At 46.8% G+C, this 7,662-nt stretch overlaps 1 protein-coding gene across 1 annotated transcript in view; it reads left to right on the top strand.

Moving 5' to 3' along the window:
* Positions 1 to 3,694: 3,694 nt before the first annotated feature.
* Positions 3,695 to 7,662, top strand: part of Gcnt1 (glucosaminyl (N-acetyl) transferase 1, core 2) — a 29,199-nt gene continuing 25,231 nt past the window's right edge. The window contains exon 1 of the mRNA XM_005352024.2: positions 3,695 to 3,806. The gene's annotated coding sequence lies outside the window, so the exon portion shown is untranslated. The remainder of the gene's footprint in view (positions 3,807 to 7,662) is intronic.

The following is a 7,662-nucleotide window of genomic DNA, read 5'->3' as shown; positions in this document are numbered from 1 at the left end:
TAAAAGTTGAGGGTTCCTCTCAAACAAAGAAGCTGAGCTGCAAAGATTCTTGAGAACGGACCAGCTGCCTGGAAGAGGTTTAGACCAACTGAGGCATCTGAAAAGGACTCTCTCCAGCCTGTTGAGCTGCCTGCAGGCTCCATAGCGTCCTCCAGCTTCCCAGCTTCTGTGGGCTGTCACCATGCTGGGATGGCCTTTGGTGGTGCATCTGTCTTTGAGTCATTTCTGCTACTGTAAATAAACCCTCACCCATATTCCTGTAAGTAACCCCAGTAAAACTCATTGGCTCTCCAAGTTGGACTTTGGTGGTGTCTGTATTTTGATCTGTAATGGGCTACCTTTATGGGGTGATTAGACTTGTGTGCTGCATCTTGCCAGGAAAAGTTTTACTATACAACACCAGGGGACCTCTGTTTGAGTCCCAGCACCCACACAGATGCTCACAACTGTTTGTCACTCTAGTCCCTGGGGGATTTGATGACTTCTTCTGGCCTTTGTGGGCACTGAGTACTCACATGGTACACAGATTACAGGCAAAAACACTCATACACATAAAATTAATATATACATTTAAAGTATTGTTTCAATCATTTACAAATATATCACTGATGCTGTATTTAACAGTTGTGTCTATTAGACACCCTTTGCACCAATATTAGGACAGCTGGAGTTTGTGATAGGGAGTTGGTTTCTGATGCTTATTAAAATAGCTTGGAAGCTCACTCTTCTGCACTGGGCTAGACTCAGTAAACCATGTTTTCTAGAAGGTTTTCCCAGATGGGAGGCTGCAGGAGCAAAAGCAATCCGCCCTATTTGCTTGCTCTTCCTCATGGTGCTAGCAGATTGTGTGTCTTCCTGGCTGCAGGGACTTGTCCTGATCTGTAGGATTTAGTCCACCTCTGGACCCAGCCCCAAGGCTGACCTTCAGAAATAAGGCCCCAGTGTGAGATTACGGCCTCCTCAGGGGTCTGAACCCCTGTCTCCCAGGGTTTCCCTGTACCTAGCTGAGTGGCAGCTGCTTCTTGCTCAGTGTTTCCTCAGCAGGGTTTTTCCGTTGTCTCTTTCCAACTCTCTAGCTCTTCCAGCAATTCCTTGAATTCTGGAAAAACAAACAACTTTGGTTTCTGTTTTCTGACCAGGTCCTGATTCATACATCCCAATACTCCAATCCGGAAACACTAGCATAGTCCGGTGTACATGTGTTATGGCCGCATTTAAAGGCAAACGATTCCATGCATGTTGTACTACATCCAACTGGAAAACAAAACTTACTCTTCTTTTTTTTTATTTTTAATGATTCATTTTTTATGAGTATTTGCTCGCATGTATCTATGTGCATCCTGTTCGTCTGGTGCCCATGGAGGCCAGAAGAGGGTACTAGCACTCCCGAAACTGGAGTTTCAGGTGATTATGTGCTTTCATGTGGGTGCTGGAAACCAACTCTGAATCCTCTGCAAGAGCAGCAAGTACCTGAAGCCTCCCACAAGGCTTAGTCTAAAAGCTGACAATACATATTAAAGTTAGAGGGACAGGGGCTGGTGGTGCAGCCCAGTTTCCAGAGCATTTGCTTCGCATGTGTGAATCCCTGGTTTCCACTATAGAGCCCAAACCCAAGCCAGACAGACAGACAGTGAAACAAAACAGAAAAAAGAAACTACTTGAAGAACTACTAGGAAGAACAAGCCAGTTCAGTGAGGATGGAGAACAGTTTATTCTCCTGAAGACAAGTGACAGACTTAGTTTCAAGCATCACATTGTGTCATTCTATAATGCATTATAAGACTTCATGGTGCTTTTACTTTTACAATGACTTTACAAAAGGAATTTAAAAGCATTGGGCTGGAGAGATGACTCAGCGGTTAAGAGCCCTGGCTGCTGTTCCAGAGGACCAGGGTTCAATTCCCAGCATCCACATGACTGCTCACAACTGTTTCTAACTCCAGTTCAACAGGATCTGACACTTCCACACAGACATCCACGCAGGCCAAACATCAATGCACATAAAATGCAAATAAATATTTAAAAAGAAAAAAATATTACCTTGTCCCTTTGTTCCCTAGAAAAGGGACAAGTGGATTAGGGATAGATGGAGAAAAGAAATTGCAGTTGCTTTTCATGTCCTCTTTCCGTTCTAGACCTGGGCACATAATGCCTTGTAACAGGAGCTGGAAAGGTGGCTGCTCTTCCAGAGGATCTCAGTTCAATTCCCACAACCCTCATGGCCACTCACTACCAACTGTAGCTTCAATTTGAGAGCATCGATGCCCTCTTCTAGCCTCAGAGGACACTGCATGCCTGCAGTGCATACACATACAGGCAAAACATCCATAGGAATAAAATAATAATAATAGAATAAAACTTTTAAATGCATAAAATTAAAGCAAGAGATTGTAAGATTGTCACTGGAGGGAATCTCTTAGGGAAAGGGGCAAGATTGTCCTTCCTGATAGCCGGGCGGTGGTGGGGCACGCCTTTAATCCGAGCACTCGGGAGGCAGAGGCAGGCAGAGGCAGGCGGATCTCTGTGAGTTCGAGACCAGCCTGGTCTACAAGAGCTAGTTCCAGGACAGGCTCCAAAACCACAGAAAAACCCTGTCTCGAAAAACCAAAAAATAAATAAATAAAAAGATTAAGGATAGTATCATTAAAACCTAGCTCATTGTTTCTGCAGGTTGCCAAGGCTGATGTTGCTTTATCCCAGTAAGGCTTCAGGGAAGGGCTGGTCCAGGGAGCAGGGAGAAAGCAAACAAAGGGATCCTCCAAGCACTAGCCCCCAGCATAGAAAAGGAAAGGCTTAGCAGAAAGGATGCAGGGGGCTGCAATTGACATGAACTGGTGTGCTCTTGTCTCACTCAGTAGCTATTGTTGGTTCCCATTCTACTTGTGTGACATTGTAGAAGGCACTCCTCAGGATATATGTATAAACTCTTCAGATCTACGGCCCAAGAGGGTGAACTGCAGACTGGTGCTTCCAAGCCAACCCAGCCTTACTCTCCACACTCCCATGAATAACGACAACCTACCCTTGAGGGATACCAGACATGCTCACCCGATACAAGAGCCCACCTATGGCCCACCTGCTTGCAAACTCTCAGTTTCTGTAACCTACATATTTGTGTTTTATTGTGTAAAGCATAGCGTGTGAAGTGAGAGTTAATACTCCTGGTGACGGTGTAGCTTTCAAGGAAAATCACGATTACTTGGCACGTTGCATTCGAAAAGAACTGACCTTGCTGATGAATTTATTGGTTATTCAATAAATTGTGACATTATGGTGACGCAAACATGTCCGTCTATGTTTCTGATGCAAAATGTGCTTCAAGGCTTATCTAGAAAATGATAAGGTATGAGCATCTCTGAACTTTATGCACCATAAACCAACTAGTTGGCAAATTTGAACTTTTTTTTTAAATATTTTTAAAATCAGACATGACACCAGTCGGCACATTTCCTGCGGCAGAGGAAGCAGACATAAAAGTATTTAAAAGATCCCTTTCAGGTACCTGGTCCTACTTGGCCCAGTAAACCAAGAAATTCTAGGAAGCCAGAGGAAGTTTGGGTCCTAACCATCTTCCGGAACCACTGCAGCGCCCAGAGGGCGCCCTCACCTCGAGCCGGGACCGCAGGTGGGAGAAGCGGGACCGGGGGCGTGGTCTCAAGGGTGGGCTCGGGGGCGTGGTCCCGAGGGCGGGTCCGAGGGCGTGGCGCAGGCCTCTAGGTTCGGAGCATCGCGGGCTGAGCGCGCCAGGATCCGCTTTGCGAGCCGATTCAGCCGAGCTTCGTTGGCCCAGCAGGCACAGGCTCCAGGTAACCTAGTCCCGGCCAGTGGTCTTGTAACCGGGCAGATCTGGTCCAAGCGGGAGTTACCGGGGCTGGACGGCTCTGCCGGGGGAGGGAGTGGAGCTGATACCGGGAGAGAGGGCTCTTGGTCAGTCCGGGTGCCCCGGGCTGGGATGGAGCAGGCGTCCTCTTCCCACCCTCCTTTCGGTCCGTTGGTGGGAAGCCCTTACATCTGGAAGTCACTTTCTGACCTTTTTCCCGGACCCGTGTAATGAGTGGGGGCTTAGAAACCGGGGTTGGCTGCAGGCGTGGAAGGTAAGAAGCGAATAGTTACAACAGGGGTGTCTTAGGCGCCAGGGACTTAAACTTCTTAAAACCGCAGCCCAGCGAAGAGGCGTTGTGACCTCTGTTAGAGCTCCGACCAAGAAGCCGGAGATGGGGCAGAAAATGCCTGCCGGCTTGTTTAGGGTTCTAGCAGTCTCTGCTCTTCTTTTTGAGTTGTTCTTCGGGCTGCGGGTTTGTTAGGAAAATAGGTAATTCTTAGACACGTTAGTTCCGTAGTTTCTTTGTTTTTATTTTTGGGGGGTTTATTATGTGTTCTTTTTCTTCTTTTTCTTTTCTTTCTTTCTTTCTTGGAGGATTATGTGTTCTTTCTTTTCCTTCCTTTTCTCCTTCCTTCTTTCCTTCCTTCCTTCTTTCCTTTTTTGATGGCTTCGAACTCAAAGAGGTTTGCCTGCCTCTGCCTACCAAGGTTAAAGACCAGCGCTTAAGAAGCTCACCTCTGCTCACAGCTTTCCCCAGTCTCAGATCTTTCAATGCTGAATAAAAAGTGCCCCCCCCCGCGCGCGCCCTGCCACGTGCCCGTTAAGTTTCTTCCTAAATTCCACTGTAAAGGAGTCGCCTGTAGATCAGAGTTTGGTTCTGCAAAAACTGTCTCAGATTGATGAGCATACTTTACCCTGCCTTTTCACCCCAGAAGAGAGCTGTTTTGTTACTAATGGAACCAGAGGCAAATTAGGAGGAGATCAGTGTTCCAACAGAGCACTGGTGCATTGACTTGAGAAGACAGGTGGGTGGGGCTGTGACCTGAATTTGGTGAGTAGTTGAGGGGGAGCAATATGGTTTCTTCCTCTGGCCTGCTGCCCCCATTTAGAGCTGTCCTGAAAGGCAGGTTTGTCTTCTAGAAGGGAAGAGGAGGAGTAAATGGTTTTTAAAGATCAGCGTAAATTATCCGTTAGCTTAGGTGGTCACAGACAGCCCCACCCCCACCCCGCAGGAGGACTGGGAGCAGGTTTCAGTTCTGGAAGTGTGGGAAACTACAGGTATTTCTGCTTCTCCCTCCCTCCCACCCCCCTTTCCTTTATTTTTCAGGCTTTAAAGATGGTATTTTGGGAAAACCTTGCTTTCTTAGAAATGGCCAATTAGGAAATTAGGTGTGGAAACAGTGCTGTTGGAAACTGTCTTTTCTGAAGGCAAGATGCTCTTTTCTGTTCGTTTCTTTGTTTGGACAGGGTCTTACTGTGTACAGCCCAGGCTGGCCTCAAAGTCTGGATCGACCTCCAGAGTACTGGGATTTCAAGCGTCTGCGTGCCTGTGAGCAGCACGCACTGAGTAATGTTGTGGTTTATGGGAACAGCTAAGGGTCCCTGCCATTGTTTTTAATATTCATATTTATTAATGAGGATGTCAGAGACCCAACTCTGCCGGGAAGGATGCTCCCAGGTGACAACTGTTGTCAATCAGGTGTATGTTCTTGTGCAGACTGTATGTTCTAGCTTTGACACCAGAGGTGCGGCTTGATGCTGTCAGGTTTCCTTCAGAGACAAATGTTCTATGTGTTTATAGCCCTGTTGACATTTTTTGGCCAGAGAGATTTCATTTTCTGATAGGTTCTGTGCAAGCCACAGCTGACTGTGGAGCAGAAAATGACCTCTAACTTCTAATCCTGCCCAGGAGCTAGAATTACAGGCCAGCTCCACCAAGCACCCTATGCAGTGTTGGGGACCAAACCCAGCTTTATTCCTGGCAGGCAAGTACTCTTGCCATCTGAGCCTAGCCCTCGGCCAGATGGCTTCTGTGATAGGGGAATCCTTGCTTTTGTTTTTCTTTGTTTATTGGTTTTTTTTATTATTATTATTACTTAAAAAAATACCAATCCAAATTCCTGTTCCTTCCCCTCCCCCTACTTCCCTCCCTCTTCTCCCTCCACACACCCTCCCACCCCACCCCGGCAATCCTAAGAAAGAGCCATTCACCCCGCCCTGTGAAAAGTCCAAGATCCTCAGTAGGACATCCTTATGTACTTTATAGGACTCTGATGAGTATTCCTGTACCCACTGGGTGACAGAAGCCCCTCCCATGATCCAGTGACAATAATGTCTGAGGGCTTCAGACATTGCCAAGGATTTCCAGGGGAGGGAGGGAGCAAAGTCCCCCAACTGATAATGAAAGTGGGCCTATATATGAAATGTTCTAGCTGTCAATGAAATATTGGTTAAGTACTTCCTGTCAAGAGAAGCTATCAGTAAATTAAAATGCCTTGAATTTTAAGACATTTTTATTACAAAGACCAGAGTTATCATTCCATGTGAACGGCTTGTGTGCCTTGCCAAATTTTATTGCCACAGAAATTTCAGGTATTAATACCATTGTAAAACTTGGAATTAGAAATATAAAACTAGAGAGGAATACTGGGGGCTATAGAGTTGGTGGCTCAGGGGTTAAGAGCACTTGCAGCTCTTACAGAGAACCAGAATTTACTTTCCGGAACCCATGCTGGACCACTCATGATTGACTGTAATGCCAGCTCCAGGGGTCGGCACACTCTTTAGGTTTCCTTGGTTATCTGCATGCACAAGCACATACACATTAGAAAATAAATAAATCTTGGCTGGGCGGAGGTGGCACATGCCTTTAATCCCAGCATTCGGAGGCAGAGGCAGGTGAATCTCTGAGTTCGAGGCCAGTGTGGTCTAGAAGAGTGAGTTCCCGGACAGGCTCCAAAGCTACAGAGAAACTTTGTCTCAAAAAAAAAAAAAAAAAAAAAAAAAAAAAAAAAAAAAAAAAAAATCACAGAATAAGCACAATTGGGTTTAATGGTACATGTCCTTAATCCCAGAATGTGAGAGGCAGAAGCGGGTGGATCAGGGCCAGCCTGGTCTACACAGTGAGTTCCAGAACAGCCAGAGCTAGAGTGAGGCCCTGCCTCAAAACAAACAAACAAACAAAAAAAGAATTTGTGGTCCGTTCAGCCAAGGCTGAAAAGTTAGCTATGATAACAGGAGACCAGTGACACTGGAGTGAAGCCTTTGCTGTCCTAGGACAACTGATGCTGGTCATCTGGAGCTGAGAACTAAGCCAGGAGACTGGCACCATTACAGTGACACTCGTCAACCTGGAAGGCTTTTCTGTGCTCCAGAGGCGGCCACGCTGACCCGTCGTGCTGGCAGCTGAAGCCTGGCGCTGGGAGCGGTCGGGAGAGGCCATCGGAGAAGGTGCAGCCCTGTGGCAGCAGAGCGCCCACATTTGGGAGAGACTGGTACCATGGGATGACTGCCAAGGACAGCAGCAGCTGTGGAGTGGAGCCTGCTGGAGCCGGCCAGAGCCTGGGCTTCAGATATGAAGGCGCGCTGGTGAAATGGGGCCCACGGGACGTGACTGAGTGCCAGGCCAGCATCAACGGTCTCCCACGCTCTTTGACTTTGTTCTGATTTAATTAACTGCCCTGGTTCTTACTTCATGGAACAAGAAAGTATTTAACAAGAAAGTAGTTTTTGATTTTACCAGGGCCCACAGCTGAGAGACTTTGAAATTTTAAAGAAATTCCAAAGTTTTGGACTTAGGAGTTTCAAAGAGATTTTTTTTTTTTTTGGTTTTTTTTTTT

Source organism: Microtus ochrogaster, chromosome 8 (assembly GCF_000317375.1).
Source record: "Microtus ochrogaster isolate Prairie Vole_2 chromosome 8, MicOch1.0, whole genome shotgun sequence".
In the NCBI taxonomy this organism is placed as follows: Eukaryota; Metazoa; Chordata; class Mammalia; order Rodentia; family Cricetidae; genus Microtus; species Microtus ochrogaster.
This window is presented reverse-complemented; position numbering and strand designations above follow the sequence as displayed.